General features: G+C 37.7%; 1 protein-coding gene across 2 annotated transcripts in view; it reads right to left on the reverse strand.

The window, feature by feature from the left end:
• LOC114279514 (Transducin/WD40 repeat-like superfamily protein) overlaps positions 1–12,091 on the reverse strand; it is a 90,835-nt gene that overhangs the window by 29,512 nt on the left and 49,232 nt on the right. The gene's annotated exons all lie outside the window — the stretch shown is intronic.

A 12,091-nucleotide genomic window follows, 5' to 3' on the forward strand; every position in this document is an offset into this window, starting at 1 on the left:
CCTCCTAACTTTCAACCCTAATTTCTCCATTTTACATTCTCACTTTTACAATCAGAAAGAAGAAAATGAAATAAAGCGTCCAATACCCCCAATGAAATCTGCCATGGGAACCCCACATTCATTGACAGCTGAAGTCCAAGATGCTAAACTAGAGAAATGAATTTGATGCTTGTGAATGTCCACGACAACTTCATTTGGATGAAATTTCTAACATTTCGCTTGTACACAAGATTGGTATGGGGGGAGAAGAGCACGGAAAGTCTTCAAGAATACGAAAGTCTTCCTAGGTAATATCTTTAAAGAAAAGGTAACTGATAACATTTTTAGGCACTGTTTTCAAGTGTACCAAGAGTTTAAATACCAAACCAAACTAAGCCTTGTGTCCCATTCAAGTGGGATTGGCTACATATATCATCATTTTGTCATGTCAAGGGTTATATGCTCGATTTAATTAAATAATCTTTGTTACTACCGTATGCTATGTTAGTTTAAGTGTTCCCCTCTCCCTAGCATTTGCATTTATGGCGATCATATCACTCTTCTTTATTGTTGCATTCATAGTTCTAAGTTTTTTGAGTACACAAAAACATCATTAATATAAGTCGAAAGTACTATCTTGAGGTGACTAGAGTTAGATTGCATTGAATAAGCAAAAGATAGGTGTATTACAAAAAATTCACCAAATAGTAAATAAAAACGGATTAATTACAAAATTTATCTTGAATATGTCACAAGATAGATATCTAAGAAATTTGTATCAAATAGTGATAAACCATTCACTTCCCAAAAAAAAAAAAATGCTTACTCAACCTAACTTAGCAAGGCATTACGCCCAACTATCTGGGTCAGATATATTTAATCCTTGTTTCACCATTCCACTCTACCAACCTCTATAACTTCAGACCAGTTAAACCATTTGCTGCCGTCTCTATGACCTTAACTCATGTTGATCTTGGACTTTCTTCTCCCCTTAGCACTAACCTCATTAAAGATACAAACCACATATTCAAATATTGCCCTTTGGCGTATATCCCTCTTTTAACATCATCTATTGCTCAGCAGTTGTAGGTATTTTTTTAATCATTATATTTAGATATCAAAAACTAGTTCTTGCATTCATAGAATTTACCGTTCCAGGTTACTGGTACCCAAAATCACATCTCACATATTACCGTATTGAGATGGAGTTATTATGCACCTTTTTCTATGTAGCTTTCTGGAGTTCTCTATAGTTGTCCCAAGAATCATAATGAATTAATCAAATCTGGCCTCAAATGCCAGCCTTGTTCGTCGAACTTTTTAGGGGTTTCATTAGGATTCCTCTATATGTAGGACAAAATGTCACAACAACTAAAGTAGCATTAAACTTAACAAATATCAATAGAAGTGAAGCATATAATTATGAGGACTCTAACAAAAGAAACTGGAATCTGAACATGTATTTCTACTTTTTCTATGAATTTGAACATGTATTGAGATGGGGTTATTATGCACCTTTTTCTATGTATCTTGCAGGAGTTCTCTATAGTTGTCCCAAGAATCAATGAATTAATCAAATCTGGATGCAAATGCCGGCCTTGTTTAACTTTTTAGGGGTTTCATTAGGATTCCGCTATATGTAGGACAAAATGTCACAACAACTAGGAGATACACGCATAATATATAGTTACATATTTATTAGTAGGGTTAATTACATTTTACCCCTTTGTGTTTTAGCCGAAAAACACATAACCCCCTTCAAGTCTAAAAATCTACACATAAGTTCCTTGTGGTTTGGACTAATATGTAAATTTCAACTATGTTAACAGTTTTTGCAAAGAGTGCTGTGTTGACATATTATAATCACCGAAAGGCACTGAGCATATTATATTAGCCGAAAGTCTCTAAGATTTGTAATCATTTTTACGCACTCAGGGATCATCTTGTAATTGTCTTCTTTGTAAACCCTAAATCTTCATTTATAAATAAGGGGTGATATCTCATCATACCCTAAGCTGGTTACCCAAGCTTCATGATATCAGAGCATCACCTCCAGGGCTAGGGTTCAACGCATACCTAGTTGGATCATCTGCTGAATCGATCTTCTGCCATCATCATCATTCCGCTTCTTCTTCGTCTCTGCCATCATCATCATTCCGCTTCTTCAGCCCTCATCATCATCTGCTTCGTCTTCGTCTCAGCCCGTCGATCTTCTCCCGCAGTTCGTCGCTCGTCTTCATCAATCGCAGTTCGTCGATCTTCATCGCAGTTCGTCGCTCGTCGAGCTTCTCCCGCAGTTCGTCGCTCGTCTCAGCCCTCGTCCTCGTCGTCCTCTGATCTCAAACCAAGGTGCATATAATATATATATATATATATATCCTGATATATATATATAACCATAGCCTGATATATATTTATATATAAATACATGTATATATATAAATAACTCAACATATAAAAACAACAACAAAAAAAAAAAAAACCAAAAAAAAAAAAATGGTTTCTTAATTTTGTATTTTGTATGGTTTCTTAATTTTGTATTTTGTATGTCTTTATAGTGATCATTGTGCTTGTTATCTCACTACCACCTTCCGGGTTTGTGATTTCCACTAATTTGTTGCGGGTTTGGTAGTATTGTATCCATGACAGATTCCACTAGTGTGTCCCCTTCATCTCAAACACCGAAAAGTGAGAGTCTCATTCTACCTACTACCATGACTGAGAACCCCAACCCTAGTCTGAAAATCACCACCTCTCTATTTAATGGTCAAAACTACCTAGCATGGTCTCAAAGTTTGACTTTGTTTTTAAAGAGCAGAGGGAAGATGGGATATGTTGATGGCAGGATACAGGCACCTAGTACCACTGACTCAGGTTATGACCAATGGGAGATTAACAACTCTTTGATTATGAGTTGGCTTATCCATTCGATGGTTCCAGAACTTGGTGAGGGCTACTTGTCTATGGAGACTGCCCAGGACATTTGGGAGGCTGTGGCTGTTACCTATTCCCACAAAGGAAATTTTTCACAGGCATTTGAGTTGCGTCGCTCTATTGAGAGCACACTTCAGGGGGAGCAGACTGTTCTTCAGTACTTCACTTTCCTCACCAACGGCTGGAAACGCCTTGACCACCTGGAAGACTATAAGCCCGTTTGCCCTACTGATTCTATCGGGTACAAGAAGTTCATCGCACGGGAACGGGTCTTTAAATTTTTGGCTGGCCTAAATATGGAGTATGATCCAGTTAGGGGTCGAGTTCTGAGTATGGACACTCTTCCTTCACTGCAAGAGGCATTTGCCTATGTCCAAAATGAGGAGAGTCGTCGGTCTGCTATGATGTCCCCTGTCTCTACTGACCGTTCCGCATTACTGTCCACTCCTCGAGATAGCCTCAGCCTACCTCCTCCGTCTACTGCTAAGGAGTCTGTATTCTGTGATTATTGCAAAAAGCCGCGGCATACTCGTGAGACATGTTGGAAGCTTCATGGGACTCCATCTGGGGGTCGAAGTGATCGGTCGGGTTCTCGAGGCGGTCGGTCAGGCCACTCTCGAGGATGTGGTTCCTATTCCCGGGCTCATCAGTCTAGTGCCGTTGATACCCTTGATTCTAATTCCACTTCTGCTACCCACTCTTCTGATACTGAGCTGGAGGATGCTTTGCGCCAATTGTTGGACCGCAGATCTTCTACTACTCTCAGTCCCGCTTCCTCGTCCTTTGCCCGCTCAGGTAACTTAGTACCTTCTCCTTGTGCTTTCCTGTGTCATACATCTTTGCCTTGGATTATTGATTCTGGTGCCTCAGATCATATGTCTGGCTCCTCTGATCTTTTCTCTGCCTATAAGCCTTCTTCAGGTCAGGACAAAGTTAGGATTGCCGATGGAACTGTTTCTTCTATTTCTGGAAAAGGTTTAGTCCAAGTCACTCCTACCATGCATCTATCTTCTGTTCTCCATGTTCCCAAGTTTTCTGTTAATCTGTTATCCTTAAGTCGTCTTACCCAGGATTTGAATTGTTGTGTGACGTTTTTTCCTGATCATTGTCTTTTTCAGGACCTTGTCACGGGGAGGACGATTGGCAGTGGTAGTGCAGAAAATGGTCTCTACTTCCTAGATCAACCGGACAAACTTGCTTATTCTTCCACCCCGTCTTCTCCTACACCCGCTGATGTCTGGCTGTGGCATCGGCGTCTTGGGCATCCCTCCTTTCATTTACTTAAGCATTTATTTCCTTCTAGTTTCGCAAATCATCATGTATCTGACTTTCTTTGTGAGTCTTGTCAACTTGGAAAACAACATAGAGCTTCTTTTGCTCCCAGTTTGAATAAAAGCTTAGTTCCTTTTTCATTAATACACTCTGATGTTTGGGGTCCCTCTCGTGTTCTGTCTGTGAAAGGTCATCGTTGGTTTGTTACATTTATTGATGATTTTTCTCGTGCTACTTGGGTGTATCTCATGAAAGATAAGAGTGAAGTTTTCTCTGTGTTTCGCACTTTTCATAAGATGATTTGTACTCAGTTTGGGGCCACTATCAAAATATTTCGTTCTGATAATGGCGGGGAATACATAGATTCTGGGTTAGGACAATATTTCTCTACTCATGGCATTATCCATCAGACTTCTTGTACCAATACCCCTCAACAAAATGGGGTGGCTGAACGCAAGAATCGGCATCTTCTTGACATGGCTCGGTGCATGTGTTTTTTTATGAACGTGCCTCGACCCTATTGGGGCGACGCCGTTCTCACCGCTGCCTATCTTATTAATCGTCTCCCTACCCAGGTTTTGGACAAACAGGCTCCGCTTCACGTCCTCCTCGGTTCTCAGTCCTTGTTTTCTATTCCTCCCAAAATATTTGGTTGTGTCTGTTTTGTCCATAATCACTCTCCCTCTCGTGGTAAGTTGGACCCTCGCTCCCTCAAGTGTGTTTTCCTTGGTTATTCTCCTACTCAAAAGGGGTATAAATGGTACCACCCTTCTTCTCGTAAGTGGTTTGTGTCCATGGATGTCACTTTCTTTGAGTCCCAGTCCTATTTCTTGTCCTCTCCGGTGTCCCCGTCCTCCCTTCCGGGGGAGCCTTGGTATGAAGTGAGTCCTGTGCCTCCTATGGTAGAAGTGAGTCCTGAGCCTCCTATGGTAGAAGTAAGTCCTGTGCCTCCTATGATAGAACCAGTTGTTCTTGCACCACCCTCTTCTACTGGAACTATAGAACCCACTGTCACCAAGAATAAGGATGGACATGTTTATATCCGAGACATCGACAGAAAACAAGATAACTGGATACACGGGACCGTTTCTGCTACTCCACTGCCATCTCCTGCTTCTGATGAGAGTCTAGGTAATTTTGAATCTCGTGAGTCCATTGATCTTGATGTTCCTATTGCCAAAAGAAAGGGTGTGAGATCTTGTACTCAACATCCTATCTCACAGTTTGTATCATACTCTCATTTGTCATCCTCATATAGAGCATTTGTGTCCAATATTTCCTCTGTTAGCATTCCTAACCATTTTCAGGATGCTCTTGCTATCTCTGAGTGGAAACTAGCCATGATTGAGGAAATGAAAGCACTTAGGAAGAATGACACTTGGGAATTGACTGAGTTACCTACGGGCAAACGACCTGTGGGCTGTAAATGGGTATATACTGTGAAACACAAAGCAGATGGGTCTATTGAGCGTTACAAGGCAAGACTTGTGGCAAAAGGGTTCACTCAGACATATGGCATTGATTATCAGGAGACCTTCGCACCCGTGGCTAAAATGAATTCAGTCAGAGTACTTCTTTCTCTAGCAGCTAATCTAGATTGGCCGCTTTATCAGTTTGATGTCAAGAATGCTTTTCTCCATGGTGACCTCGAAGAAGAAGTATATATGGACATTCCTCCGGGTTTTGAGAATCATCAAACAGAAGGGAAAGTATGCAAACTTCGGAAGTCACTATATGGTCTCAAACAGTCTCCAAGGGCTTGGTTTGAGAGATTCACTCAGGCTATGTTTAAATATGGCTTCAAACAAAGTCAGGCAGATCACACATTATTTGTGAAACATTCCTCATGCGGTAAGACTACAGCACTTATTGTTTATGTAGATGACATAGTTCTTACAGGCAATGATAGTGGGGAAATACCTCTGTTGAAGAAATATTTAGCCAAAGAGTTTGAAATCAAAGACTTGGGAAGCTTGAAGTATTTTTTGGGAATTGAAGTTGCTCGCTCTAAGGATGGGATATTTATCTCACAGAGAAAATATGTGCTTGACCTGTTGAAGGAAACTGGGATGCTTGGCTGCAAGGCATGTGCCACCCCACTGGAACCCAATCAGAAATTGGGGGATGATGAAGGAGGAGAAGTTGTGGATAGGGGGAGCTATCAACGTTTAGTTGGTAAGCTCATTTACCTATCTCACTCCCGTCCTGATATTGCTGTTGCTGTCAGTGTAGTTAGTCAGTTTATGCATGCTCCTCATCAGATACACTTTGAGGCTGTCATGAGAATCTTGAGGTATTTGAAGTCTGCCCCTGGTAAGGGTCTGTTTTTTTCAAAGTATGATCATCTTCGTGTAGAAGCCTATACAGATGCTGACTGGGCTGGGTCAGTAACTGATAGGAGATCAACTTCAGGGTATTGCACATTTGTCGGCGGCAACCTAGTTACTTGGAGGAGTAAGAAACAGAATGTGGTTGCCAGGTCAAGTGCAGAAGCTGAGTTTAGAGCTATGGCACAAGGTGTGTGTGAACTTTTATGGATCAAATTATTGTTGAGTGATCTAGGTATTGCTCAGACGGACTCCATGCGGTTATACTGTGATAATAAGGCCGCCATCAACATTGCTCACAATCCCGTTCAACATGACAGGACAAAACATGTTGAGATTGATCGCCACTTCATTAAGGAGAAACTCACTAGTGGTACCATTTGTACTCCTTTTGTTCAGTCTGGTGAACAACTTGCTGACATTCTCACCAAGGGAATTGGGAATAAACCGTTTCATGACATATTAGGCAAGCTGGGCATGAAAGATATCTTCGCACCAGCTTGAGGGGGAGTGTTGACATATTATAATCACCGAAAGGCACTGAGCATATTATATTAGCCGAAAGTCTCTAAGATTTGTAATCATTTTTACGCACTCAGGGATCATCTTGTAATTGTCTTCTTTGTAAACCCTAAATCTTCATTTATAAATAAGGGGTGATATCTCATCATACCCTAAGCTGGTTACCCAAGCTTCATGCTGCTATTAGCACCTACCAAAATTCTTTGGACCCCCCATTTCTTTGAACCCCAACCCCAAACCCTAAATTTTAATAATATTTTTTTGGACACCCCACTTATTACCAAATCCACCCATATTCATAATATTTTCACAATGAAATGCACACCCACCTAATTTTTCATCCCTCTCCTTCCCTGACTCACTCAATCTTCAGAGTTTGGAGCTTTGGTCCAGTACAGTTCCTCCGACCTCCCCATTGCATAAGGATGGTAATTCACTCTCATACCCTTCTCCACTACTGTCCCATCTGGCAACACGTCGTTCTTTAAAGCTTGTTTTCCGTCAATGGGGATGGGTGGGTAGAGTCTCATGGTCTCGCTCAACGACGCGTGTATGTAAACCATGTCTTTCACTTCTTCGTAGATCGGAGCTTCGGATTTCTCATTGATTTCTTTGAGAATCTCAGTTTCTACATCTGGGTTTTTGAAGACAAGCCAGAAGAACCAGATTAAAGCTTTCATCTAAATGCCCTGAATTCAAGAATCTCGATAGGAGATCAGCAGATTCGAGTGATGATTTTGAATTTGTTCACTACTGTGTAGCCGAAAAAATGTATTTTGTTCAGAACTATTTTGTCGAACAATAATGATCCTGTCAGCACTGTATGTCCGAACAAAATTTGTTCATCACTGTGTAACTTGAATCCATTCCAATTCACAACTTAAAATAACATGAATTAAATCCATTCAAAATACATAACTTAAATCCATTCCAATTCACTCTTTTCCATTCTAAGTTAGTTTAACAAAGAAAATTACATAACTAACTATTTGCATTAATGTTCGGAACCTATGTATTGAACGAAAGGATTATGTTCAATACTGTATTACCGAACATAATTCTAACAGTCAGCAAACCAGTACTGAACAGCTCGAATGAAACAAGAACGACCGAAAACGACCGAGAATGTTAATACAAGACAGATAAACTTATTAATGGAACGCCGGTCTCACTAGAATTGTTGTCCTCGTCCTCCATTGCTCTACACAGTAAAATAAGTGATGAAGTATACGTTATACTTGAAGCAAAACTTTCAAGTTCAATAGCGTTGATGATGGTGATGAAGATGACACATTCAGGATTTAAGATGATTATGAAAAATAATAGATTTAGGGTTTATATTAGTTGGTTATAAAAAGTAATAGGTTTAGGGTTTACAAACATGGAATACGTATAGTTGGAATTGGAGGTGGGGGTGGGGTTGGGGGTGGGGGTGGGGGTGGGGGTGGGGGTCTAATATTATAGAGTATTAGTTCTTTTTGATGGGTGGGTGTTCCATTTAATAATATTTTTTAATGTAATTTTACTTTAGAGTATAATTGTAATAAAAAAAATTATAAAATGGGGGGTCCAAAGAATTTTGACAGGTGCTAATAGCAACACTCTTTTGCAAAAAGTCAATATTGCCTTTATTTTTTCCTTTTCTGCAATTTTCATCTATAAGCCACCACCATTAGAGCCTCTAGTTTTTTTACTCTCATTTTTTTATTTGCCTTTTCTTTTCCCTTGTTTTCTTTTTCGGTTAATTACATTTTTGGTCCCTAAAGTATGAGATTTGTATCATTTTGGTCTCTATATTTAAATTGTGTAAATTTGGTACCCAATGTTAAAGAAGTGCTTTAATTTGGTCCCCCAAGCAAATTTCATTAATAGACGCCATTAAAGTCGGCAGTAAATATGTAATTTGGAAGATCAAAATAACACAGATCACATGTTTTGGAGACTAAAAGTGTAACTTTTTAAGTGAGTTTCCACATTAATGACACATTACATATTTTTGGGACTAAAAGTGTCATTTTGTAAGTGAGTTTCCATATTTATCCTTGACTTGAACAGCATCCATTGATGGAATTTGGTTGGGGGACCAAATTAAAATACTTTTTATACATAAGGGACTAAATTGACACAATTTAAACATTGGGGACCAAAATGACACAAACTGCATATTTTGGAGACCAAAAATGTAATTAACCCTTTCTTTTTTCTTCTCCTCTCCCCCTCTTGTTCTTCTTCCCCTGCCTCCTGCACACTCACGTTACAATAGCAGCTATCTATGAAGCATGGACACTCCAAAATCAGTGTTGTGGCGGTGTCCGACACACAGACATGCCAGGGACACGAGGACACGTCGGGGACACGTAAGGGACACGCCAGATGGCGTGTCCTTTTAATTTAATGATTTTTTTTAGGGGACACGGCGTAGACACACGTGTCCATATCGGGACATGCTATGGAACACAGCGGGGCTCATTTTTAATTTTGTTATATTTATTTGGGGTCAAAGTGTAATATTTAAAAAAATAAAAAATAAAATAAAATAAAAGAAGCAACGATGTATAAGAAAGAACCCCATCTAGTCGTCTATTAGTCGATCCAGTCGGCAGTGAACATCGCTGATCCAGTTGATCCAGTCGATTGAAGACCCCCATCCATTGAACCAGTTGTCTATTGCCAACTTGAACATCGTTGATCTACCTCCATCCAATCGATCGAAGACTTCGAAGGTAAGCCCCCCACCCCCCTTTCTCTCTCTCTTGGGAAATTATTCATTACTCCCGGAGCACCACGTGTCCATACTCCAAACCAATCACCAATTAGTTTGCCCCATGATGTTCCCCCATCCTCAACATAAATCGTGGGCCCTTGTGTCTCTCCACCAATCAAAACTTTATGGAGCACCACGTGTCCATACTCCAGGAGTACTGAATAATCACCCCTCTCTTTCCCTTTGTTTGCCTATAATTTACTTTCTATTAGATAATTGATCATATATAATATATATAATATAATTTATCATATATAATATATATATAATAAAATTTATAAATTATAATTTTTATCATGTATAATAAAATATCTAATTGTTATTTCTTAAAATATCATATATAATAATTTTTGTAAATTATTATTTCTTAACTTTTTAACATATAATAAATAAAATAAATCATCCAATTATTTAAAAGAAATTTAATTAAATCATATATAATAAAATAAAATATCTAATTTTTCTTTTTATTTATTTTAACATATTTTATTATTCCTTTTATTTATAATATATATCAATTAAAAATAAAAAAATAAATTAACAATAACACATTATTTAAAATATATAATAAATAAATAAAATAATTAATGTGTATTAAAATAAAAATATTTATAAAAAAATTAAAAAATTTGCCGTGTCTCCTGCCGTGTCCGTATTCCCATTTTTTAGAAATTGCCGTGTCCCGTGTGCGTGTTCGTGTCTGTATGCGTGTCTATGTCCGTGTCCGTGCTTCATAGGCAACTGCTCTCTCTCTCTCTCTCTCTCTCTCTCTCTTATTTCTCTTATTTCTTTCTTCTCTTCTTCCTCTTAAAAATAGAATATCCCTTTGCCTCCTCTCATCCAACACATGCACAAACAAATACATCCAAGCTAGAACAACCCCCATGTCAAACCCAGCCTCCACCGCCACTGAGATATTTTCCTCCACAGAACAACCACTAACACCACATCACGTTTGCCACGCCACCTTCACCTTTCTCCACCCTTAGCTCCTCTCTCACAACCGAACACACCCAACCCCTCTCTCGCAACACCCACAGAAGAACACACATTGCTGACTACCAGTTATCTTATAGTTGTCAAATAGTGAATTGAATCATGAATCGAAATGGCCTTGTACCGAATCGCAAATCAAATCGTGAATGGTAAATCATAAAGACTCAGTCATTTTTTCTAAATTATTTAGAAAAATATATTTATACACTTTAATGTTACATATATTTTATAAGTACAAAATATTTAGATTAAATCAATAAAAATGTAGTTTTGAATGATGATCACGTGTCTAACAGGTAAAAAGTTAACACAGGTTCCCATGTAAATCTTACCTCTCCCTTTTTTAAAATATTGCTAATCAACCATTCTTAATAAAGAAAGTAATCAAAGACAAACTTTCAATTTCTAAGTAACAATAACTTAACAACGATATAGATATTTCATATGCATACATATCTTTACAAGTAACAATGACCCAATAATAAGAAACATTTGATTGGAATCTTTTATTTTAAAACCTAAAGCATTTTAAAAGGAATATATGCTTATTGTTAATTTTTTTTTTTTTTTTTTTTTTAAGAAAAGAACTTGCGCAACCATTTGGTTTATAACTAACTTCACCCATGTAATATTGAAGTACATTTATTTCAATAAAATATTAATAGATAATCATATTGCAAGTTACTTTAACCTTAAACATCTTTAGGAGATACATTATGATCTTTTTTATAAAAAAAAAAAAAAAGATCAAAAACATGTTAAGTCTGACTAAATCTAATTGAATCCTATTAAAAACTATCCGATCTCCAAAATAACAACAAACTATGTATATATATATATATATATATATTAGTTATTTTCGTACTAAACACTATTAGAAGTCGTATTATGTCATTTTAACTTTAAAAAATAGATTAAAAAATAATCAAAATATGTCGGACATAATAGTTTCAAGAATTGCATGAATTGTAAAAAGTGAATTGAATAGTGAATTGATTGTGAACCGTGCAATTCACTTGAGATTCACTTCCAAAATAGATTCACTCATAGATTCGTATCAATTTTACAAAAATTCCAAATCGAATCGTAAATTGAATCGCGAATCGTAAGATTCTGATAATAGATTAGGTGATATTGAGGCACTTCCCTTTAAACAATCACAATAGGATTAATTAATTAGAATTTAATTAGAATAGAGCTTGATGCAATGACTAAGAGATGATTGTTATTGAAGATTTCAAGAATAGAGAAGTGAGATTTTTTGGATCTTCATAAATTAAATGCAATGCTATTAGCA

Source organism: Camellia sinensis, chromosome 14 (genome assembly GCF_055761805.1).
Source record: "Camellia sinensis isolate YWXY chromosome 14, ASM5576180v1, whole genome shotgun sequence".
Lineage (NCBI taxonomy): Eukaryota > Viridiplantae > Streptophyta > Magnoliopsida > Ericales > Theaceae > Camellia > Camellia sinensis.